The 26,503-nt window shown below is 41.3% G+C and overlaps 1 protein-coding gene across 12 annotated transcripts in view; it reads left to right on the top strand.

Annotated features, from left to right (window-relative positions):
- Positions 1 to 26,503, top strand: part of TSPAN4 (tetraspanin 4) — a 502,529-nt gene that overhangs the window by 398,799 nt on the left and 77,227 nt on the right. The gene's annotated exons all lie outside the window — the stretch shown is intronic.

Raw genomic sequence — 26,503 nt, 5'->3', positions numbered from 1 at the left:
ATTAGAAGGGCACAAAGGATCTATTGAATCACAAAAACATTTGCAACCCCAATATGTTTGTGCCAACAATAGCCACGGCACCAACATGTTTGGAGTGGTTGCAGAGACCACTGGTTTTGTGCTGCAGAAGCTGGTACTGACTGGGAGCTCAAGCAACTTTTCTGGGCAATCGCAGCAATGCAGATAATGACAGCTGGGTCATTCTTATTTTTCCAACCAAGTATATGCTGGCATTTGTTTGGATTTGGCTGTGTATGGCGGTGCAAGGGAGGGGTGTTTGATTACAGCTGAGCCCTGCAGGTAGATGAAGCATGAATGGTTTCAATCCAGGTCATTAGCTGGTAAAGGCAGGATCTTCTTTGGAGTAATCCTTGAGACAGGGAAGACCTTAATAAATGAAAAGGCAGCACTGCATTCCTCAAAGTGCCAAGATGTGGCTCATCTTTTGCTCTGCCCTTCTTCTCCATCCTGGGCCAACTGCTTTCTGACACTCCGCAAGCCTCCATTACGAGAAATTAAAGCAGCCCATGGCCACCTTAAAATTCAGGTGCCACATTCATGTTTCACAAGGAACCTGCTTTTTATGGCTAAATTTTATGTTGGGAAATGGACTGCAGAGGAGAGCTCTGCACATTAAGGAATGCCATGAATTATGCACGAGGCACAGCAGTCGGGCATCGGCCATGCCTCTTTATGAGCAAAATAAAGCGATATTAACAATTTACACAGGGCTCGAGCTCTTATTTTTCACTGGGAAGCAATAACAGGCCGTGGTGCTGGGAAACGAGTGGTGTATGGCTCCTCCTCCAGGCCCCTAGGGGGGCTTTCAAAAGCGATTTGGCAGCAGGAAACAGAAAACCAGTTTGAGCACCATGCGGGGGTGAAGTGCGGCAGGAGGGAAAGGACACAGCAGTTTTGTAAGTCATTTGGCAGTGCTTTGCGAGAGTGTCGGGACCGGAGCCAGGCTGACAGATCTGTACGTTTATCCGATCTGTGTAATGGGGCTGTAAGGCCACTGTACAAATTGACTCATAGACATCTCCTGAGAGAACCACATCTATCAAATCCATAAGGAAAAGACTGAGAGCAGGGGTCTGGGCAGGAGGGGGTCACTGGTAATCAGGCTCATTAGCTGCTGTGATGTTTGAAGGGGGTGCAAGGACTCATATCAGATATCCTTGCTTTATGCCCAGATGGGCTTTTCTGTCCAATTGCCCATTGCTCCTGGCTCTTTTTATACTCACTTCTAGATGGGGGAGAAGGGGAAGCGGTACCAAATATTTCCATTCAGTAATGATGAAAAGAGGCAGTTTTGGAGATTTATCACTTGGATAAGTGACCTAAATGGCGAAATTTCTGTACACTTTGCTCCCTTTTTAATGGCATATTGCTTTCTTTATGCCTGTTTAATAATTTCTATTCATAACAATATTGACATAAAACTAAACATAAGTGCTATTTCATGCTGGTCAGGCTATGACAGATTTGGGCATTAAGAGATTTGGTAATCAAGATTATTTAGGGAAAATGTGTTAGCTATATTTAGTCCTATGGGCCTTTTTTTATCACGGGTTGGGTCCCATGATACATCGTACAGCAACTGAACTTTGCTGACAAATTTAGTAAGGATAGCACAGTAATTTGGCAACTTTGATTTATCACACAGTCCATTGATATTATAGCACTGGTGGCATGGACAACTTCTGGCTGATTCTTTCAAATTTAAATTTTTTCATGGAAGAAAGTTACCGTACTTATAGCTGGATAGATCTCTGAATATGCATTTATGTGCAAACGAACCTACTGTTTGTATGTGTGAGTAGTTACAAACACTGTTGCACTTCTGGATACATATTCCCTTTAAAGCAAGGACAGCATATACAAACAGAAGTCTAACTTTTCTTTGAAATTCACACTTTTCCTAATTTCACAATGCAATTATTCAGCCAAACAATGTGTACAAAAATGCATATGCAAGGGGAAAGTGTGCATAAAAATGGCAATATTGTGATACTAACACACCAAAATGCTTTATATTAGGGTAAATTCCTTGCAAAAAAAATGTTATGATACTCAATAGTGTGTACAAAACTCTGTGTGTGTTAGGAGAAATTCACACCAGTATGCTGATAACTTTTCATGAGGAGTTGCCTTTTTAAAATGGCAATCTGTTGTAGAAAGATGGAGAATTTAAGATTGTAAAAATAAGGGAATTGGGGGGGTTAACAGATCCTTCCATCTCTCCCCTTAACTATCTCCACCTCATTACTTATTATTTCTGTTGGAGAAAAAGAACAGAACCCCTTTAATTTGGCTCCATCTTTATCTCCTTGATTAACAAAAAGTTGTGAATGTTACTTAAGCACCGAAAACTGTTCTACCCAAATCAGACAGCATAAGCAGCCTGCATGAGGCTTCCTTTATCCCACCAGGGTGGGGCATTTTGATTACCTATAGGTGCTGCGCCCAGTTCTTCCCTTGATGCAGCTGCCAAAACAGCATATGCAGAGGCCTGTTTGAAAATTGGCAGGAGGGGAAGTGGGTCAGCTGCTACACATGCACACAGGCCAGGTCTCCCGGGTTTATTTGTTCCTCTTGCAGATATGCAGCACATAGCGTGGCATCCTATTAAAACGCTGATTAGAATTATTGTCAAGCATTTATGATTCTTCATCTAATTAGTGTGCTTTATTGGCTGTAGATTGCCAAGCTACGTTCAGGACGTAAAGCATCTTCTGCACACATAACGTAAAAATACAGTATCACTTCCAGTATGGACTCACTGAAATGTTCCAGTTTACATTTACTGTGGTGTCTATCTGAAGAATTAAGCCATCCTTCTTTAATGCAAACAGTAAATTGCTTCCCTAATTGTTTTCTTTGGGGCAAAATGTTTTCCTAATGTAATTACACATGTATCCAGGGGACATATGGAGCTGAATTATGAGGTGCGACCTGCCCTCGGTTTTCATTTCTTCTCAAATGCCCCATAACTCTGTTGTAGGTACCTCTTTGGGGATAATACAATTGTAGAAGTAAAATAGCAAGACAGCAAGTTCAATGCTCTAGATATTTCACAGAGTGTACAAGTCTACTTAATTTCCCCCCCTTTTAAGATACTTTTTATCTGCTTTCTGGTCTCCCTTGGACATGGAAAGCGTTTGGATGCTGTAAAGCAGGGATGGCTAGCCTGTGGATTGTATACAACCCCTAAGAAGCCTCTACGTACCTCCTGAAGCCCACCCCTAAAAGGGCACATTTCTGTGCTCCCACAGTTAGCCAGGTGCCCTGGTCTGTGTTTTACTTGCATTTGATTTGTTTTGAGGGAGAACTGATCCCCCCATCACTTTGCAATACAGTGGTACCTCAGGTTAAGAACTTAATTCATGCTGGAGGTCTGTTCTTAACCTGAAACTGTTCTTAACCTGAAGTACCACTTTAGCTAATGGGACCTCCTGCTACCACTGCGCCGCCGGAGCACGATTTCTGTTCTCAACCTGAAGCAAAGTTCTTAACCTGAGGTAATATTTCTGGGTTAGCGGAATCTGTAACCTGAAGCATATGTAACCTGAAGCGTATGCAACCCAATTTACCACTGTACAGTGGTACCTCTGGTTACGAACTTAATTCGTTCCAGAGGTCCATGCTTAACCTGAAACCGTTCTTAACCTGAGGTACCACTTTAGCTAATGGGGCCTCCCGCTGCCGCCACTGCGCAATTTCTGTTCTCATCCTGGGGCAAAGTTCTTAACTCGAGGCACTACTTCTGGGTTAGCGGAGTCTGTAACCCGAAGTGTTTGTAACCTGAAGTACCACTATTGTCTTGGAGATAAGGAAGTGAGTCTTCCCTCCTCTAGGCTCATCTACACCATGAGTTCTTGGTGGACACTGGGAACAGATACTGGCTGCCCATAGAACAACCACCCGTGCTGAGCACTAGCCACTTGCTTATCATCATCTGAAGAGTTCACAAAAGCCCCGTGAAGGAGTTGGTTTAGATCCTCCTCTCCACCCTCTTTTCCCATTCTATTTCAGGCGTTAACATAAAGGAGCAAAGCCGCTCTGCTGGTGCTCCCTAGGTTTCTTTTTTCCAGCTCTATTGGCCTCCCATTCAAACATTAAGCAGATGGTAATGATATGCCATGGGTGCAATAGGTAAAGCTAATGCTAGTTTCCCTTGTGTTATTTTTATTTCAGTTGAAAATAGCTTATGCGCCAAAAGGAAATCAGAGGTTCTTGTTCTATACCCTTTAGAGTATAGTATTGTAGGAAGCAGATGGTCCTTTATGAATCTATATAGCATATCAAGAGATGCCCCCTAAAACTATTACTAGGAATATGATTTATACTGTATTCTTTTCTCTTTAAGCATATAAATGGTAAAACAGTGTTTACATGCAGGAGTTGTATTTGTCTTTCCAGGCATCTCCTCTAAATGTTATTTACTGTGTTTTCCAGGAGAAGCACACTCACATAAGAGATCTTTTTGACACACATTAATAAGTATTATCTCTTAATTCTTCAGTTGCCACTTAATTAAATTGTCGCCTCTTGTTTTGTTTCTGATACAGACTGATAACTGCTTTGCTGTAGGCTCAGGAAAATATTAAAGTGCTTTACATTGCTGGCCTGACATAAAATGGCATGCAAAAAATTAATTCTAATTTTTTTTGAAAGAAAAGTCTAAGAAAGTAAACAGCTATTATTGTTCACATTGGAAATAAACTTCCTTCCATAAAGTTAATTTTCATAATTGTAAATGAAGCAAAATCTCTATCCTAGGGGGTATCAGAGTAGAGGAGCACTATCCAACATTTCATGGCTGCCAATAAACTAAGGCTGAATCCTAAAACTTACCAGGCATCCTCCAGTGACTTTAATTGATGCAGGATACGACTCTTGATCTCCAGCAGCAGTGCCAGGCAATCATATGAGGAAATAGTAAAAGCCAAGCTGCCATCTGCACATTATACTTCTCTGTCTGCTGTAGCAGGAGAACAGCCTTCCTGGGTCCGGCCAATGGTCCTTCTAGCCCAGAGCCACCCTCCTGACAATAGCAGCCCACTCCATATGCCATAGTGGAAATTTTAAGTGGAGCAGAGCAATGATGCCAACTTTCCAGCAGGCTAAGATTTAAGGATTGCCCAAGCGACGAGGTTCATCCTCTGGCCATTTGAGCTTGCAGTTTGTGCATGTTCTCGGGTTCAATTCCTAGCTGTATTATTATTAAAAACTGTTTACATTATATGATATATTGTTATACAATACCCCAACAAGAATAGACATATCTCTTGTTTTTCAGTGGTTAGTTCTCTCTTTGAACAGCCCTCAAAACACAGTCTTCTATTTGAAGGGCTGCCCAGTCCAAGTCTAGTTTAAACAGTCTCAAAGTTCTCCCCAATATGGAGTGATGCACTGTATTTCTTGTTACTTGATAGTTGTTATTTCAGAATTTGCATATGCAGATTTTATGCAAATCAGTGTCGCATTTCTCCCCTCCCCTTTTTTGGGTGAAACAATTATTCTCTTTTGGTGATTTTGGCCACCCTAACTCCAGGTCAATATACCATGGGAGGAGACTGCACTGTTTGACTCATAGAATCATAGAATCATAGAGTTGGAAGAGACCACAAGGGCCATTGAGTCCAACCCCCTGCCAAGCAGGAAACACCATCAGAGCACTCCTGACATATGGTTGTCAAGCCTCTGCTTAAAGACCTCCAAAGAAGGAGACTCCACCACACTCCTTGGCAGCAAATTCCACTGTCGAACAGCTCTTACTGTCAGGAAGTTCTTCCTAATGTTTAGGTGGAATCTTCTTTCCTGCAGTTTGGATCCATTGCTCCGTGTCCGCTTCTCTGGAGCAGCAGAAAACAACCTTTCTCCCTCCTCTATGTGTCATCCTTTTATATATTTGAACATGGCTATCATATCACCCCTTAACCTCCTCTTCTCCAGGCTAAACATGCCCAGCTCCCTTAGCCGTTCCTCATAAGGCATCATTTCCAGACCTTTGACCATTTTGGTTGCCCTCCTCTGGACACGTTCCAGTTTCTCAGTGTCCTTCAGTTTGTTTATAAAGCATTCTACTTCTTTCATAGTGTCTGGGATAGGATGGACTAGAAGTCCAAAAAATAAAGCAAATAGTTAATCAGATGTTGTTTAGTTAGTTTTGTGTGAAAACAGGGGGGAAATCATCTTCACTCTTATGAATTCCAAATCCAAGTTTGGCTTATTTCTTTGAATTGATGCTATTAATTCTTGTGGAGTCCATAAAGCATTCCTAAAGTGTGGGCTACATGGACATTGATTTAAGGCAGCACGATGGCTCCAGAGCTAAAAGAAATCTGGTTCCTAGATCAGATTTTTAACTTGGCTAGCTTTCACCTGGCCAGCTATCAGAGTCCTCTTTTTCCAACTTCTTTTCTGCATCCATAAAATAGGAATGAATACCTGCGGTGTTACTATTCTCTAATATTGTGTGCAGTATTAATATTGTGCACAGTGTTAGAGTAGAAGATCCTCAAAAGGTAAAAATATAAATGTTGAGGCATTCTGAAAAAGCTATGGCACTCTTTTTGAGCTGTTTTGAAAAGCCCCGTGACAGTCCCAGAGATTATATTGCAGAACTTTTGCTGAAATGCAGAAACCCATTTGTTACACCTTAGCAAATTGTTTTTAAGTCTGGGGCTCTGATACAGCAGGGGTGCTTCCTGATTAGTTAGGGCGTTGTTCAAGCTTTCATCCTCTGGACCATCCAGGGCTGTAAACATCCTGTCATTGCAGTGCTTTCCACTACTATGCTGACTTTACAATTTTGGCAACAGGGTTGGCTCCATCAGGAATTGAAGTTTGCAGAACTTGGAATCAGGTCACAGAGCTAAAGCTCTAGCTTTCTGGCTTATATATGCTGGAATAGTAAGGTGCAAGTCAAGTGTAAACACCATGCTATAAACCTTTCAGGAAGATCTCATTGTGTGCGTTTCCCTAATGCATCTAAACAAAAACCTCTATCTGTACCTTTCCGTAGCTGCTAATCTCATTCTCACCAAGAAGAATAAAGAAAAAGGATAAAATTGCCATGGTGTTGATGTCTTATGATGTACTAAAAATGTAAGGGTCTTTGGAACAAACATGTCCTGAAACTCCATGCAAGATATCTAACTGAGCCACTTCAGAGCAGTAACAACGTAAGAGCATTATATTTAGAAACAGGAGCATTGCAAATAAAGTTCCAAAATAACACCCCAGAGCAGCAACCCTGCGATAATTAAGGTAAAGCGATTTTCTATTTAGAAAGCTATTTTAACTGCTGGTTGCCTCAGCCTTCCAGTTTGCAGTAGAAGATCTATTGCGCACAATAAGTTCATGGTGTCGTGCTTTTGTTCTTTGCAGTCTTACAGAATGAGACTTGAGCTTTGGAGACTTTTAAAATGCTCACTGTGGAGTGGAGCTTATAGGCTCCACACAAAATCTGGCTTCAGGGGATTATTGTTTTTTTAAAACAACAACAACAACAACACAACAACTGACCTGTGTGGCAAAGAGGGTGGAGAGCTTTAGACATACCAAAGCTAAACTGTCATGCCATGCCATTCAGGTAATGAGCACCAGTACTGAATGCTGGAAAATGCCTTCACTGGCTGCCTATCTCCCACAAGGAATATCATTTGTGGTCCTGGTCCTGAGTGCTAATGTTCTACTCTTCACCACATCTCCCTCATAGAGTGTTGACACTCTTAGAACCACTACTTACGTATGCAGAGATGCCATTCTTGATATCTCCTTCCCTTCACAAGGAATATATGGAAACTGCCTCATTCAAAGAATCATAGGGGTTGGTTTGTATCTTCATCAAGCCAAATATTGCCTTTTTATGGTGTGTGTTCCTCCCCATCATGTGTTCAATGATATGAGTGACTCAGATATCCTGTGTGTACCCTTGATTCAAGTGGAAGGCTTCTCCAAATTGTGCCTCTGTGCTAGCCTTACTCAACCTGTTGCCCTCCATATGTTTTAGACTACAAGTGCAAGACATGATGAGATTTGTTGTCCAAAATAATTGGAGGGCACCAGGTTGAAGGAGGCTTTGTACATATGGCAGGACTCAGCTTTGGCTAAGAATGGATGAAAATGCCCTAAAAGAGTGAGTGCAGGATGTGCTTTCTTCATTTGAGCTTAAGTGCAGAGCAGTGTGCTGTGCCCTATTGTCTGGTGGTGGAAGGTGCACATCTGTTCCATCAAACAGAGGATGGACTTGGCTGGGTGAGCTTATGAACAGGTGCAGAGGATGGAAACATATCCAAAGGTCGCCCATGTTGGAAAAAACAAAGCCATTTATCTACCAATCTCTCCCTCAGCACCAGCTCAGCCGTAGTAAGCTACAGTGAGTCAGAAGATGCACTGTGGAGGGGGACAAGAAAGCTTCAGGCATACACCGCAGGAAAGAAAAGAAGACTCCTATACATCAGTGTACCCTAGACTTAAGGGTCATTTCATACGTCATAAAGTAGCACTATAGATTGAGATTCATAATGCATTTATTGCCACCAAACATTTATTCTCTCTCTGTAAGGTCACATGTAAAGTAACACATGGGGGGGACTTAAACCTTCTGTGAAACACAAACATATAGGTCAAAAGTTTTTTCCGGTTTTTGTTTGTTTGTTTGTTTGTTTTTAAATTATGCATTTTCTACCTTTGAAGGGTTTAAAACTGGGGTGTGTATTTACATTTATATTATGTTTGGTTATGTTACCCTAACAATTCCCCCCTCCACATCTCTATAAATAAATATAATAGAGGCTTATGTCATGTGAAATTACTGTTAAAGCGGGAAGAATATTGCAAACTGTGTCCTCCAGGTATATAACTGAAGTGTAGCGAGTTAAATGAATGTGCCTTAGGTAACACAAGGAGCATAGCAGAGGCCCTCAGAGCCCGAGTTTCTCACCCTTCCTATTTTATAGATTGTACTTTAAAAAGAGAACCCTTCCTTGGTTTTCATTTAAAATTGCCTTTATCAAATTGCCTGGGTTTCTTTATCTAGTCTGCTATGCTTTGATGCTTGGCTTGTTTACACCATTCTGCTTCAGAGGGTCGAGCCATCAAAGGGAGCCAGGCTGAATTTTTAAAATGTCAGCCAGGAAGCCAAGTTTTATCGCTGCCAGTTCTCCAAGAGCACTTCATAATTTTTAATTTCTCCTTCCTCCAGGTGGGTACAGTCTAATGCTAACAATATGAGAGGGCGCATATCCAGCTGTGCAGCGTGCAGCCCCTTAGTACCAGGCGGTGCTGCTATTAGGCTGGCGGTGTGCACTCCTTATCCAACCATCATTATCTGCTCTGCTGTTGTTTTGATTTTCACTTGAGTGGGGTGCACCTGCTGCAACCTTCATTTCCATTGGGCCAAAAGTCTTGAGACCTTGAGACAGGTGCAAGATTAACCTTTGCCTTCTCTGTAATTATAACAGCAAATGGAAGTAGGGTTTTTTAAATTAAAAAAACACAAAAAATGGGGAGGGAACATTGGCTTGAAACTGAAAACAGCCAGCCTGCCTCACAGTAGGGAGAACATGCATTTCCTAGCAAGCAAGCTGCTCTTCAGTAAAGCAAGCAAGCAAGGGCATTTGCTTCCAGGCAGCAGGTGCGCACGCCAGGTGCAGGTGAGGACGGATGGATAGAGGGGCATGTTGAGCTCTGTGTGCATACTTCCATGAGATCCTTGGCCAACTATCTGTGCCGCATCCATTTTCCTAGGAATACTGCTTTAATTTATTGAAGTTTAGCTGCCTCATGCAGTCATGAACCAGGGGAGAATTGTTACAGAACTTTGAAGCCTTGGGGGAAATGCCCTGTAACTTCTTTCTCCCTTGACCTCGGCCCCTTTTGTACAGTAGGTGCAGGAATAGTCTTGGTTGGTGTTCTCTACACACATAGTGCTGTGAAATGTTAAAACAGAGAAACTGCAGGATAATTTTACTCTAGCGTGAAGGAAACTGCACAGAGGTGGGAGGTGGGGCAGAAGAGCTCTGGCATGTGATGCTTGGCATTCTAAGAGTCTCCTTGCCTTCCTCCTGCACAGGGTTTAAGGCCAAAAGCAGCATGTGTGTCCAGAGGTGCCAACCTGTGCCCAAGATTGAGGGGCTCCAGCGCGTATTGCACTTGTGTGACATCACATCATTGGGAGGAGGCCCAGTGTGGCGTGGCTTCAGTGGCTGGCAGCTCTTCCTCTTTCATGCTTAGGGGGAAGCGGCCACTGAAGCCCCACCGTATTTGGCTTCCTGTGCCCCCTCCCCACAGATATTGAGGGGGCCGAAGATACCTTAGCGCTATAGAGTTGGCACCTGTGTGTGTGTGTGTGTGTGTGTGAATTTGCTTCTTTCTCTTTTAGTCCTGTGACCATCAAGGGGCTTTGCAGTCTAGCCCTCCCAATGGGTTTGTGATTGAATGGTAAAGCTCTCTCACACAACCTTGGCTCAGCTCAGAGCCTTCTGTTGGGCAGAAGGGAAGCAAACACCAAATCTGCTTCACCTGGCGGTCCTTTGAACCAGTGGGGTAATTCTGACTCCATGCTGTTTTTGGAGCAAGCTTGGGGAGTCTCTGCTGTGGGTAGAGATCAACAGCAAAGCTGTTTCCCCTGCTCAGTTCCTCACTTTCCATGTCTGTGTGTACAGAAGGGAGGTTGCAGATAGGAAGATGCTGCGGCAAGCAAACAAATAAAGCATTTGAATTGGAAGATGCTCAAAGTGGAGAACAGGAATGGTTAAGTGCAGAGTCTAGAGAAAGCAATTACACTCAGGCTGAGCTTGCCAGCACAGAATCCTTGGAAGCAAGTTTAAATGCTAGCCCCAAAACATTGGAAGTTCTTGCAAGGAAGCAAAGACTTGTGGGTGGGTTTTTAACATATGCAATGTTAGAATGGGGGGAAGTTGGGTTCACTTGGCTTGCATGCACACTTGAGTCCTGGAAATCATCATCTTTAGAAATGAATCCCTGGAAGGAAATCAGGGAGAAGAGAGTTCATTGATTGAATCCAACAGGCTGGGCAATGGTCATGTGGCATGTCTGTGTTGTGTTTATGACTCTCTATAAATGTCACAATCCTGGCAGTTTATCACTTAATTTCAGCAGAAAATATTGCATGGCTCCAAGGATTCCCAACATAGAAGAGTTGGAACTCGTCCATGAAAAAGCAAAACAGGGAAACTAGAATGAGCTGTCTCCCCTTAAGCGGAATATGAGATTATTCTGTCACAAATGACATGCATGTAAAACACTTTATAATTACAGGTTGCTTGTGGGTGGCTAAAGGAAGCTTATATGCAGATCTTTCTCTTCGCATCCCTGCCAGTGTTTCCATTATGCTTCATATTGGAAATCTGGTTTCTTTCTTCTTTGGACAAAACTTTTTAAAATTATTATTTTTTTGGTAACTTTTAAAAAAGTGCTTCTATCCTGGGAAAAAAATCAACGCAATGCAATTTTGATGAAAATCCTTACTGAAATCCCCTGCTCCCAATCATGCCGGAACATCTATTGAAGAGAAGAGAGGACTAGTTCCCCTTCTTCAAATTAGAAAAGCACAGGTTTTGCAGTATTCCTTTTAACATATTAAATGAGCATCCCTAGTCTTAGAACATGCTATTAGTAGATTGTGTGGAAGATGGTTAGAAACACATTGTGTACAGATTTACATTGTTCTTGAGTTTGGCATTCCAACAGGCAATACATAAAACTCAGCTTTTCATAAATCTGTTGTTGTGCTGTTAGCTTTCTTTCAGGCAAATGACATTAGTTATATATATTAACAGTCCAAAACCATGCGGTTCCAGTCCAGTAGACAAGAAGCGTCTTTTTCCAGCCATAAACAATTGACATCTTTGTAGCTATTAACTTCATGATCTGTTATATTTTGTATGCAAGTAAGAAACATATATTTATACATGGCTTGACAGGATTATTAATAAATGTACTTGATAAACAGTAAAATTGTTGGTCTCAAGATGGTCGATAAACGAATTGTCATTGTGAATAAGATTTACTGAGCTGTTTGCTGCATCTGGTTTCCATATAATTAATATTGCTCATAGCAACCAGCTGCCAGGGTTTCTTTAGGCCACGATTCCTGCATTGCAGGGATTTGAACTAGATGGCCCTTGGAGTCCCTTCCAACTCTGTAACTCTATGTTTCTGTTACTGTAACCCTTTGCATGCTGTATGCTACCTTCAAATTGTGCCATAATGCAAGATGTGTCAATCACACACCCCAGATCTGCAGTCTTCTGTTATTGTTCCTTATCCCTTGGCATCTTTCTAATGGACTGGCGTAGGACCATAAACACACTGGTGTCCATTGTTGCCCATTGTCCACCACCTGTAGCTCTGTGGTGGAATAACACAGGGCTGGGTAATTCATTACAGCTGCTTTGGAGGTGCTGCAACTATATTCCCTGTGGAAAATTATGTGTTGGTGAGAGTCTCTTCAACTTACTTCCACCATTGTTCCACCACTAAGTGCATCCAACTTGTGAGAAAATTAACAAATTGAACAGTGGACGGATGCAATCCATGCCAACTGGCTTTGTTTAATGCTATTCAAGATTCTTTTAAATTAAAAACACACACACCGTGCAAAATCAGCAGCAGACAGATTTGGTTGTATTATCTAGAAGTTACAATTATTTCATCTAATTTCTCCCTCTTTCTGTCTCCCTCCCTCTTCTTCCTTTCTTTCATTTTTGCTATCTCTAATTTTTCTTTTGTTTCCATTTTTTATCTCTTCCATTGATGCCTTGCAGACTATTGTACTGGTTAAGTATAATTGCTGAATTAATCACATGTTCAAGGATATGTTATTGTTTTTAATGTTCACTCATATAGCATTTCCAAAGGGTACACTGTTTGATACACGTATCATTATAAAACAGATACGGATTTATCTTGGGAGGGAGAGTCGGGAATAACAAATAAAGATGACTCAAAATGGCTAGAAAAATTGTAGAAACTTATCTACATGAGTTGAATAGAAATTTAATTCTGAAATTTGAAATTGTTTTTAGCAGGTCTAATGCATAAAAAACCCATACTGTCTCTTGTAAATTTGGGGTTCGTGACTGTGATTTATGTATTTTTACAGGGGTTCACTGACTGCCACTCTAAATGCAGCACAGCAGAACATAAAACTCAATTGTCTTGGAGGACTAAGCTCCCCACCCAGCAAATGTGCATCAGGCCTATCCACAATATTTTTCAACCTCTCAAAAAATCTGCAATCTTGTTGGGAGGTGGTAGCTGCGAGACTACCAGCATGTTGCTTTTCCATTTTCTTGTCTGCCAAAATCCCATCATAATGCTAATGCTGATCATTTATTGCTAGTGCCCCCAACCTGGGCCTTAGCACTTTGCTGCAGCTCCCAGCTCCCTATCATCTAACTCCCTTCTGAGATGCCTCTACTTGCTCTTCAAAATGAAAAGGAGCTGCATCCCACCAGCCTGAATACCAGTCTAGGTCTCCTTTTATAATCATAGCCTCTTTTTCCATAGTTTCAAAATGTAATTTATGGCCTTATAAACTGTGTGTTTGGGGATATTGTTTTTGTTTGTGATTATCTTATTTATTTTTATGTTTTTATATTGTAAACTGCCCTGTGATATTTGGATGAATGGCGGTATAGAAATAACATTAATAATAATAATAATAATAATAATAATAATAATAATAATAATAGCCTCCTCTGCACATACCCTCCCACATTCTGTGGCTGCAAGAACTGGCAAATTGTATTTTATCCTGCTTTACACTGTTTGGTTCCTTCCTGCTTTGCTATTCTAAGCAAAATGGAGAAAAGGCTGACACTTTGGCATGCAGCAACACAATTTGCTTTGCTAAGGGCATCGTTTACTAGCTCTGAATATAGTTCAATAATTTCCATGAAGTGTGGTAGAAGTGCCATTGGAGATCCTTAAGGGCAGAAGTTGCTAACTTGCAACACACCAGATGTTCTTGGACTCCAGTGCCCATTAGCCCCAACCAGTTTAGTCAGTGGTCAGGGATATGGGATTTATAATCCCAACAGCATTTGAAGGGTCACAGATTAATTATGTGACTGCCTCTTCTTATCTTTGACACTCTTGTGCCAGAATAACTTCCCCCTTTTCTGGACCAATAACTCTTGAAGCTCCGTTGCAGAAGGTTAAGCAACTACTGATATATGTTCCTTGCTGAAAATAAATGTTAAAAGGAATTGAGTGGTACCATTGACCAAAGAATGGGTACCCTTGTTCTTCTCAATGCATTTCCACAGTAATGCAGCTGTTCATTACTGCAAAAGGCTCTTTTCGCCTATGAGAGGCACTGAGCATCCTTGGTTCCATTATAAATATCCCCATCTTTCATTTCACTTTGCCTGCAGTTCTACTAGCAGCACTAGTAGTGTCACAGGTCTGAACAATCTTTAGCAAATTGCCGTTGTAACACCACTTCTCTCTGTTTACAAGATTAACCATGCTTGATTTGTGCTGTGTTGGGATACAAGAATGTTACACCGTGAGCCCTCAGGTCTGCTTGTCAGAATTAATATTTCTTTTTCCTAGCCTAGTAATTGTGAACTTGTTTTTGTCAATTTACTAGTGGAAGGAGCCAGGTTCTTTGGAAAACAACAGCAGAAATAAATAATCCATTTTAGGACCAGTCCCAAGAAGCCCTAAGAGAAAGCAGGCTAGTTGCCCAGAGCTTTTGCGCTGCTGACTCCCTGGAATTTGGGATTATTTTCACTTGCTATCACAAACTGTACTCCTGGATGCTTCTGTTTTCTCAAAGTGGGACAGCCAACAAATTCTAAAAGATAATATGTGGAAATAGTCCAGAGGGCATTAAAATGATAACTTGATACTCCCCCCCTTCTCTCTCTCATCTCTCATCTTAACTAGTCCCACTGCAACTTTACCTTGGAGTCTGTAAAGCTGCCCATGTTTTGAAAGACATGATAATTCTTCTGTAGGCATTTGTCTTACACATTTTCCAAAACATTAGGGGGAAGCAGGCTATCTCTGATAGCTAACGTTTGGGAAGAATTGGCTTTGATGGGAGGCTAACTGTTGTGTTGACCTTTGTTCAGTGTTCCTCAGAGGTCCTTTCAGGAATGTATTCTTCTTCTTGGCATTGTCAGTGCAACTCACATAACACTTAAAAACACTTTTAAAGATAACGCCTTATAGGGCCACATGTCAGTATAGCACTGGCTCAAGGCATTTGGAGTCCCTCAGTATGTGCCCCCTTCTAATCTCTTAAGAGGCACAAAATGCAAACCAAGATTCTCTTATGCTGCTTCTGATTGTCCTGGCTGCAAAGTGAGAATGCAGGCACTGCTAGGATGGTGTGCCCTTTGCTGACTTTGGACTGTCAGTAAATTGGCCAGCCTTGCCACACTTCGGGGTTGGCCATGTATCGGCACACAGCTATAGTAGGTATGCTAATCACTTAAGAAAATATAATGTTAATATACATTCTAGCCAATATCTGAAGCCCATGCCTGGCACCTCAAGCGAACATAGGGAAATAAGTGAGGTTGGTTAAAGACTATTGGGAAATGATCTACCATGAGTTAAAATAAAAGTTTAAAATAACCTTCCCAAAAAAACCTGAGGCCTTTTTGTTAGGAATAGTTCAGTCTGAAGTTCTCACTTGTCAGAAAAAAATATTTATGTATGCAACCGCAGCGGCTCGAATTTTGCTAGCCCAAAGATGGAAAGTGAAAGAGATTCCTAGTAAGGAAGATTGGCAACTTAAGCTGATAGAATTTGTAGAAGCAGCAGGTTTAACATATAGAATAAGAGAGCAAGAATATTTTTCCCCCAAAGAGGAGTGGAATTTTTTTGCTGAAAATTTAGAAGATAACTGTACAATTGAAAACGCGGGTAGCATTTAGATAAATTTAACAGTATGGTAAACATCTGAAGGATGTAAAATGGAGAAATGTTTAGAGTGGTTATGGTAAAATATGCAGAAATGATAGATAAGTAAAATGAACCATGAAAGGGAAGGAAGTCCATAGTTACATGGCATTATGTAAAATGTTTATTTTGAGATGGATAAACTTAAAAATTAATAATTGTTATGAATCATTCAAAAAAAGGAAATAGGTGAGGTTTGCTGTGGTACTGTGACTTAGAAGGGTTTGTGAAATGGTGGGGAAGCCCCTCATGTATTCTTTGGACCACTGAGAGCCAGAGAACTTGAGCACACTTGTATGGTGGGTACATGTTCCATTTCCCCCTGTGTGAAAAGAAAAGCCTTAATTGTTTGGGCAGATGCCTCTCTCATCTGTCATAATGAAAATACTCTGTTTGCTCATCTTTCAGGAGGGTGAGTTTACATTTCAAATAGCATTCCATCCTGAAAATCAGCATAAGTTGAGGATTAAGAAATGAGTTGTGCCAGGAATGAGCAAAGTGTTCCATATCTTCTGAAGGTTGAAAGTACACCGTGCTTTTCTTTGCCAGCTCACAGGAGATGACCATTTGTGAGCCCCAAACCACCAAGCATCAGCTGTATCATTGTTCCTGTTTAGTGGAAGGTCTTGCTGCTTCGATAGAGAAGAGAATCTTTTTGTTAACAAACAACAGGGGCCTTCTGTAGAGTAAAAGAAAAAAGAAAAATGCATGTCAGAATTAAAATACTGGTAGAAATAGCAGTGAAGCAGGAAATTCATTACACTCTGTTCATACAGTAGCATTTTCACCTGCTATTCTCTTTTCTTTTATGTGGTTTGAACTTTTGCCTTTAAATGTAACTTCACTCTTCAAAGTTATGGCTATGTGGTTTAATTCTGCAATCCTTTCCTGGGAGTGAACCCCAATGTACACAGGGAGGCTTTCTACTTCATTAACCTGAACAGGAGTGGCCTCTTAAATTACATTGACAAGGGCTGATTCTTCTACCTTCTAACAGTGTGGTGGTAGTGGAGAGCCAGTGTGGTGTAGTGGGTAAGAGCAATAGACTCGTAATCTGGGGAACCGGGTTCACGTCTCCGCTCCTCCACATGCAGCTGCTGGGTGACCTTGGGCCAGTCACACTTCTTTGAAGTGTCTCAGCCTCACTCACCTTACAGAGTGTTTGTTGTGGGGGAGGAAGGGAAAGGAGAATGTTAGCCGCTTTGAGACTCCTTCGAGTAGTGATAAAGTGGGATATCAAATCCAAACTCTTCTTCTACCACCAAAATCAGGGGTACAACTGCTGCCCAAACATATCATGACCTGTGGCATTGCACCAAAGAGACTTTCCCCACATTGCCAAGACACATGACCCTCCAGCTGTTGTTGAACAATTATTCTTGTCACACATACTCGTTGACTTGCTAGGGCTGGTGGGAGTTGGAGTCCAACACAGCTGGGGGGCTGCAGGTTCCCCACCCCTAGTCTAGTACATTTATTATGCTAGCTGTTATTGCCAGCACATTCGCTGTAAGCCGTTTCATAGTATGAAAATGTGTATGGATGGGGATAGGTGAAAGATCAAATTAGATGTAACTTGCCTAAGCACTGTCCTAAAGGTATTTCAGCTTCCATGGACTCTCCATGCCTCATCTGATAATATAGTAGTAATTTCTGATAGAAAGCTTGACAGAACGGACTTGCTCCCTATATGTTGCACATAATTCTGTTTGCAGCTGGGTTGGTGCATACCAATGACCCAGTCCTACAATATACTCTGCAAGCAAGCAAGTGCTTCAGACGTAGTGTACCAAATGCTGGGTTTTTATGATGCCCTGTCGCCCCATGCATGGGGGCATCTAATACTCTTCCGGAACCTGCTGCTTTTCCTGGCCCAATTGGACCCTCTCCCCATCCAGTTAAAAGTACAAAAGTTAATGGCAGGGAGATCCTCATTCATGCTAAAAAGTGTGCCAGGAGGCCTTTAGGCTCCTTCAACCATCTTATGGTATTAGTCATGTTTAGAGCTTAGAGGTCATTATCTAATTAATCTTGGGAAAGTCAATTAATTCGACTTAAATCAATGACTTTAATTAATTAATTTGGGAGTATCTAGTGGACATGTGACCAAATGGATCCAAAATAATTAAAATTTGGATAGTGGGCAATATCTGCCCATCACTAGCCAAGTTACATGTGCACAACCTTCCCATCCATCCATGTCTTTTGTAGTACACACACACACACACACACACACACACCACACCCCAACTGTAAACTGATACACACTTTATCCATCTAACCAAAAACATACAAAAGCTTGCTGTAGTGAACATGTAGACTGCAGCTACCTAGGATGTTTCTGCTGGACTTTCAGAGTTATCCACACAGGAAACACACTTGCTCTGTGAGGAAGCCATGAGAGAGAAATCCCACTGTGTTTAGGAAGAGTATGTTGTGCTGGGTCCACAGAAAGTTACAGCCACGCAGATACTTGATGTTCGGAACCCCTGTGTACATTTGAAAGTTTGGGGAGGAAATGGAGCATCTGCAGAGCTGGGTTTATTGCTTTATATGAGCATGTCAGCACAATCAGCGCAGGGAGATGCACTGTACCGTTCCTGATGGAGGTGAGCCATCGCTCACCGTTTCCGAGCCATCAAGCATTTTCTTTCTTTTATCGTCTGCTGTGTTGAGAATGTCTGCCAGCAGTTGGGTAGCCTTTACCCAGGGTCAGCACGTTTTTTATTTCTTTCTGGTAGACCCAGACAAAGTATTGAAATGGTTTTGCTCCACCGGGGACTCTTCAAGTCATCTGAAGGTGAGCTATTAGAAGGAAATCAGAGTGCTAACCGCTTTCTATCCCCTTTGCTGTGTTTCACCTGTTAAATAGTTAATGTGATAGGAACGAAGCTCTCTAAAGGTCCCCCCCTCCCAGTATAGTCTTACTCCAGGCACTTACTGTTCACATTCATTGAGCATTAGGTTCTTAAGGGGTCATTAATTAGAAACAGTTTCTTTATGGCGAAGTTGCAGGTTTTACATTGCCTCAAGGAGCACATACTGTTGAATGAAGCAGAATACCTGGCTTTTGTCTTCACGGAGCCTGACTTCCCATTCCTGCTGTTAGTGATGGAGAAGGGAGCCCTGCAGCTTCTCTCACGGATTCTCCTCTGACAGTGGGGGACTTTGGTCTTTCAAATTTTAGCAGATGCTAAAATTTGGTGCCCTCTGTCTCTGCCCTAAAACTGCCTCTGCCTCTGACTTCTGAACAACCCAGAAAGGATTCCGCAGGCAAGTGGGGTCATGTATTCACAGCTGCAATAGCAGCACAGTGAGGGATTGCTTATTGTATCATAAAAGCCCTGCTGGATCAGGCCAAAGGCTGGCCTAGTGCAACATTCCCTTCTCCCAGTGCCCAACTAGATGTCCATGAGAAGCATTCAAGCAGGATATGAGTGCACAGCATTCTCATTGCCTGTGGTTTCCAGCAACTGGTATGCAGAGCTGTATGGACTCAGACAGTGGAGAGAGGACATAGCTGTCATGGCTGGTAGCCCGTTGCTACACCAGAGGCAGCCACTGCAAGGTAAAGGCCTGGCATGCCTAAAGATCTTTTGCACAGTGAGGATACCACTAGCCTCACACCAGAGCCCCCAGAACACAAATGGTGAAGCCAGTGACAGCCATTTCTGTCCTCGATTCATTCCCTTTTGTTCGTTCAATTCTTCAGTTAGTTAAAATTCTGCCTGTCTATCTTGCATGTGATTGGTTATTAAAATGAAAGAGAGCTAGTAGTAGCGGCAGACAGTGATAACGGTGGTGGTAGCTTATAATGTGGGTGCACCCCTCATGTAATCTCTTCCATTTTTGTAGGAGAGGTTGTATGGAGTGGTGTCTTGGTGTGAGTGTGCACCAAAGTACAATAGAGTGGATTACCTGGTTCATACCTTGATACTTCGCTGTGGCAAGGACTGCTTCATGCAGGGGATTTTGGATGTTTGAACCATGGCTTTAACTCACCCACACATTTCCCATGCTTGCTGTATGGGCAGCTAATTGCAGCAGTGAACAAACTAGAGGTAGCAAGCTTATTATTGGAACATTGCCGCTTTGAAAAGCAAGTACTAGAGCTTTAGAGGGCCATGCTATTTCCAGGTGTGCTGTGTAAATAATATAGCTTCGTGACATATTCTTATGCTGTGATAACTGACAGCAGTGACTACACAGAAATTTAATATATGAAGAGCCGTGAAGGCTGTTCAGTGTTGTGAGCTTGGAAATAAGTTTATTTAATTTATAAAGACATACTTATTTAATGGTGCTTTATTGAAGAATGAATTATTCTGAAGAAACCCTGAAAAGTTTATATAATATTTATTTCTCCTAGGTTGCTCTTTCCATCAGGGAAATACCACTTCATTTTAGACAAAGATCACCCTACAGTATTGAAAATCTGCCGAAATCTCTCTTTCCTTCCACCTTCCCCCCCTCCTCAGACAGCAAGGGAGAGTATGTAAATAAAGCTGGCAAACATAAAATTGCAATAAAGTGCAGCCGCTCCATGAATTTATAACATGAGGGGGTAAAGTAATAAAAAGCTATAAATTTAGTGTCAGTCAGCCTCCTTTATCAATCTGTGTAAACAGTGTGTACATGAGGCAGTGCAAGAATAGGATTAAAGCGTCATGTATATATACTCAATGGGCAGTTTGCCAAGGTTTCCTGTCATGTACATCTAATGCAACTGCATAAAAGATTTACTGGCACATTCAGAAGGAAAAATAGCCAAGTCCTGTTACATGTGGGAGCCCTGGACAGATATAATTGGACCCCATGGTGAGCTTTGGCCAACTTCTGAGCATGCTCCAGAGACTCTTTATGACTGTGGTGATGCAGGAGACACCAAAAGTTAGCAGATGTTTCCGAAAGCGAAGGAAGAGTGTTCTTCAACCTCGTGATCCTGCAAGTGTGTTCCTTCCTTAGGCAATGAATTTCAGAACACTGGACAAAGAAAACTGATGCATTAGAAAGAACAGAGCACACCCACAAACTCAATTTTGTGTTTCAGTAATCTATAGCTGAGGATAACCAATGAGGCCTAGTGAGCAGAGTGATAAATTTGGACTACTTAGGCTGAGGTTACAATCCCTGCTTTTTTGTGCAGTTCAGTAGGTATCCTAGAGTATGTCACACTCTACCTAACCTGGCTTCCTTTGAAGGTAGTATGATAACTCCTCCATATATACTGCCCCGAGCTTCTTGAAGGGTAGGGTGCAAAACGTGACAAATAAGATGGCTACATAATTAATGACATTTGCTCACATACAGCAAAGGAATTATTTGTCATTTCCCTTTTTCTTAAACCCTGGAAAATTAAAAAGCAACTTGAAACTTATTTTGAACTTCTCTTAGCTTTATAGTGAATTTCAAAGCAATCAGATGATGTCCTTACTTTGTGAAATGTCACTACTTGTTATTGCAGTGTGATTATTGTTCATAAGCCTGCTATTGATCAAGTCAATCAATGCCTCATGCTGCCAGGGTGCCTCTTGCCACAAGCTGCATGTTGTTTGAAGAGTATGCGCTATAGCTATTTCTCGATAAAGAGCAAGTTTGTCATCTTACAAACTGAAGATGCAGAAAGTGGCTGCAATCAGCACCTTTATTTTATGGAGATTATTAATATTATTCATGCTTGGGGGCACATGAGCATTTCATATCTCAGCATCCTAAGCATCTGCATTAATCCAGAAAGCGTGTTTCTGTGTTTGTAGTGGAATGCATACCATTTAATGCTTGAAAAGTCAGTTAAAACTTTGCTTTGATGAGGAATTCTGAGAGAGATGGTGGCGGACCAGATCCAGGCACTCTTAGAGAAAAGTGTGTTTTGTGTTTTCTTTATGTTGTGAACTGCCCTGTGATCTTCAGATGAAGGGTATACAAATTTAATAAATAATAATAGTAATAGTAATCTGGGGTGGAAAATGTTGTTCCTTGTTCCTAGCGGTAGCTAATCATTTTTTTCTTCCATCATATCCAATCATCTAAGGGGTTAGATGTACTCTTCTAGAGGGTGTACTCTACTTAAAGAAATAGTAAGAAGACAGGAAGGTAGCCAACACTTAGTATTATTTCCTTCAGATTAGTTTTCCCTGGAGCTGTTTTGTGGTAAAACACAGAATCCAATATGGGCTGTTATGAGTCTTTGGCTTCAGTTTGTGAATTATTAGATAAACACTTCAGTATCATTTAATGGCATATTGGGTATCATTCAAGTAATTCTTCATAGTACCTCCCAAAATATGATATGTTATGCTAGAGCCAGAGAACAAATGGTGTGTGTGTGTGCGTGTGTGTGTGTGTGTGTGTGTGTGTGTGTGTGTGTCCCTGTGGCACTGGTTTATTTCTGCATGCACATGCCTCTGGCAGGGATTAAAGATATCAGATTGGTTGCCTGTCAGGCAGGAGATGGGGGAACCCCAGTTATTACTCAGCCAGAACTATATTATCTTGAAATACATGCAAACCATTATGAGGAGTGTAAGCGGTAATGAGTACAGAATTCACATTTGAAAGTGGAGGCACTTCAGTTCAATTCAGCATGTAGACTGATGGCACTGTATAAATGGCTTGGATCCTAAGTTTCAGCTTCATCGAGAAGTAGGATCTAAACAAATAATAACAGCTTCTGTTCCTGAATAGTGTGTATTAAACATGCTAGCACTCAGATCACACCTGGAGTACGGTATCCAGTTCTGGGCAACACAGTTTAAGAAAGACATTGACAAGCTAGAATGTGTGCAGAGGAGTGCAGTTAATATGATAGCTAGAGGAATATCACATGGAAGATGAAGCAAGCTTGCTTCCCTTCTGCTCCGGAGGCTAGGACCCAAACCAATGTAATCAAGTTACAAGAAAGGAGGTTCAGACTAAACATCAGGAAGAACTTCCTCTGGCTGTAAGAGCTGTTCAACAGTGGAACGGATTCCCATGAGATGTGGTGGACTCTCCTTCCTTGGAGGTTTTTGAACAGAGGTTAGATGATCATTTGCCATGTATGATCTAGTTGAGATTCCTGCATTGCTGGGGGTTGAACTAGGTGACCCTGCCTTGAGGGTCCTTTCCTACTCTACCATTCTATGATGCATCTTCCTGATGCCTGGTTCACTATCTATTTTGTAGTGTTGTGAGGCTGTCTGGACTTGCATACTTAATACCATACACTGCTGCCAGGCAATATACTAAACTTTATTGTAGTTTAGCAGTTCAGAAAATACCTTGCTAAATTTTGGAACCCATCTTGCAAGCATAGTGGATCTTATAACTTTCTTTTAACCTTAAGATGTTCAAGTGGCATAAATTAAGCTTAAAACATGAACTAGTTTGATAGAGAAGTAAAGTTGCTCTTGAAAGCCATCTGCATTCTATTAAATCCAAAATTAAGGGCAGCAATACATCTTCTGTCAAAGACTATATTTCAGCACCAAGGACAGCAGTGCAGAATCCTGCCTTGCAAGCAAGTCTTTCATTCAGATATATGTGGCTTATTTGGGGGATATTTAAATTTGCAAGAAAGCTCTTTATAAGTCCTGCATTATTATACTACCAGAGATCCTTGTGAACTAACACCATCCTTTAAAAGTCAACTCAGAATGACTAAATTAATTCTCAAAGTTCATATAGGGCTATAAGCTACTATAGGCTTATCTTCCTGATGATTTGGTTGTTTGTGTGTTTCACAGTGGCATTTTCTTCCTTTTATGTAATAATTTATTTCAACATTTTAAAGTGTTATCTTTACTGCCAGGCTACTCTGTGATTTGCACATTATCAGATTTTATAAGTAGTTCAGCAGGCTGATTTGTATGCTACACAACTACTTACGTGTTCTACCAGAACTGCCTTGGAAAACATCAAATAATTCTGTGTATAGGGATTTTGATCACTTCAGTCACCTGTAGTCTCATTATTTAAAACCTATCCCTTATTATAAGCCACATTTCAATACATTTGTCAGGGGATATGGCCAATTTCTTCTTTTTTTTATTGAAGACATATTATTATCCAGTGGGTGGTCTGAGGGCCAGAAGTGTATTTTTCTGTGCAAACTGATCTTACTTAATAAAGCTGCAGTCTCTTGGCATTTAGAGCATCCCAGTTATGGGGCACAGGTACAGCTGGTGCATTTCATTAAAAAAAAAAACAAAATACAGAGAGGGATGTAACATTAAAATGTGGATTATCTCCATCTCTTAGAACAGGAAAAGATTGTTTCCAATTTTTTATGAATGAAACTATGGACAAACTTTCCCACACCTTGTTAGGGTCACCAGGGACTATATACAATTGCTTTAAGAGCCAGTTCTGTCCAGTGGGCTACAAATTAGCAATCTCTCTTTTGAGCTAAGATGTTCCAGCATCATTGATTTGCTTTCTACCCCTTGGGGCTTCTATAAGGAATAAGAGCTCCAGAGTACTGCCTGCTTATGATCTGCCATTTTTGGTTGCCATTTCAAGATATTGAACTTGATCAGTTTGATTTCAGAGCTCATAAATCCAACCTTCCCTTTGATTGTGTTGATTTCATTATGGTCAATCCCAGCTGCATTTTTGAAATACCATTTTGAGAGCAGATGACTCAGTTTTAACGTTTTGAAGTTTGCATTGTTTAAAACTGGAACCTGAAGTGAATTGATTATTTCCGCCTGCGCCCTATCACATGCACACACTTTATATTCCTCTCCCTTTTTGTCTTACATATGTATTCATTGTACATTTTCTGTTGAAACTCATCTCCTGTTCTGCTCAGATTCCCTGCTTCATTTTGATTAAAATTTGAGAATATGCAAGTTTAGATGCTGTGACCTTGTTAATCATCACCTTCAGAGTATTCTATTCCAGAGGGGTAGCTATGTTAGTTTGTTCCAGGAAAAACTTCCAAGAGTCTCATGAAACTTAAAGGCTAACAGTTTCATGAAACTTAAAGGCTAACTGTACAAAAACTGGTACAGTTTTTGTGGTCTGGAGATTGACTGCATGACTATAGCTACTGAAGAGGCATCTATTCCACAAAACCTTGTTAGAGCTCCTGTGGTTTTTAACTCTTTCTCTTCTGTGCTAGTACCATTGATAACTATCTTCCCCTGTTAAAAAGGTAATGGCTTAATCTAAATATGATGGTATGACACAGTATAGGGAATGGGGCTCGTTTACAATGGTGACAGATATGGCAGATATTATGAGGATATGAAAGTGCCTTATACTAAGATTCTGTTAATCACAAATTGAACCTGAGATATCCTGCATGCAACGCATATGTTCTACTGCTTAGCTGCACCCCTTCCCTGTTGTTCATACAGTACTGAAGCAATAGGGATTTTGCTTATTTTTTTTCTTGGAGAACCTACAGATAGTACTTCATGAGCGCTCTACCATGTTTCACTGATAACATGAGTAGACCACTCGTGTAAGCTCTTAACTACCCAAACGAGCCAATTCTGATGTATGAATCAGCCAAAATATCTGTAGTAAGATGACCTTGACCTCTGTCTACAAAACCAGGCGGCAAAGGACTTGGAACCCACAAATATTAACTTGACTTTCTACCCAGCCTCTATTTTGGCTTCCACTGGCCCCTTCCCCTCATCTGTATTCTCAGTCATGCACAGTGGGGTTGTGGGAAATGCAGAAATCTGCCTCATTTGTACTGGTGTCTAGAAAGGCAAGAAATGGTGGGAGAGACTTTGCCTTACTTATCCAAATCTCATTGCACCTGTCTTCCAAGGTCTCTGTACTTCTTCAAAGAAGAAGTAAGTTTTGCTTCTCATTTGCATTGCAGTTTGGAGAAAGCATAAAAGGTAGTTTATATTCTCAAAACATTACTGCAAATGAGATAAGACATCCCCAACACACATACACTTTCCTCACTGGTGCAGGCAGGGCTTGAAAGAGAAGCATGAATTTTTCTTTATCTGCACTGCAGTATGGGTAAGGAAGCGGGGGGGGGGGACCAGCCAGAGAGAGACATTTTTTTCTTATCTCATCAAAATGGCAGCGCAAGTGAGAACTCGGAGGAGTGTATTTAGGCTCTTGGGCATCCTTCTTGCCAAAGTTCCAGGAATGCCCACCTGTGGTAAGCAGGTGGGTGGATTTTGTGAGTTCCTGATCAAAGCACATGAAAACTATTATTGTGCTATTTTGCAAACTATTTAAAAAGTGGCAGGAAAAAAAGACCATGGCAAAAACCTTTTGGAAATGGTCTTCTTGTGAAAGATACTATGTGAAGGTTTATGGACACCAAAACATTATTTGTATTGGCAAACAGAATAAAGTTCGAAGCTGTAGCAGATGGCACTGCCGAATTATACATTGGCATCTGGAAAGTTGGGCAAAGCAATGGCTTTGCAGCAGGTCCATTGCACTGTGCTGTTTCTAGCACCCTGTAAACTGCACATTGGCAAGTATTGTGAGCCAAAGCTCAAACCAGGAACAAAGCCCAAGGCAAAGCTACATATATTGGAGTTCTGGCTACATATATTGGATTTCTCTCATAAATCGTTGTTTGCAG

This window comes from Podarcis raffonei, chromosome 1, assembly GCF_027172205.1.
Source record: "Podarcis raffonei isolate rPodRaf1 chromosome 1, rPodRaf1.pri, whole genome shotgun sequence".
Classification (NCBI taxonomy): Eukaryota; Metazoa; Chordata; class Lepidosauria; order Squamata; family Lacertidae; genus Podarcis; species Podarcis raffonei.
Note: the sequence above shows the minus strand (reverse complement) of the source record. Positions and strands in the feature narration are given on the sequence as shown.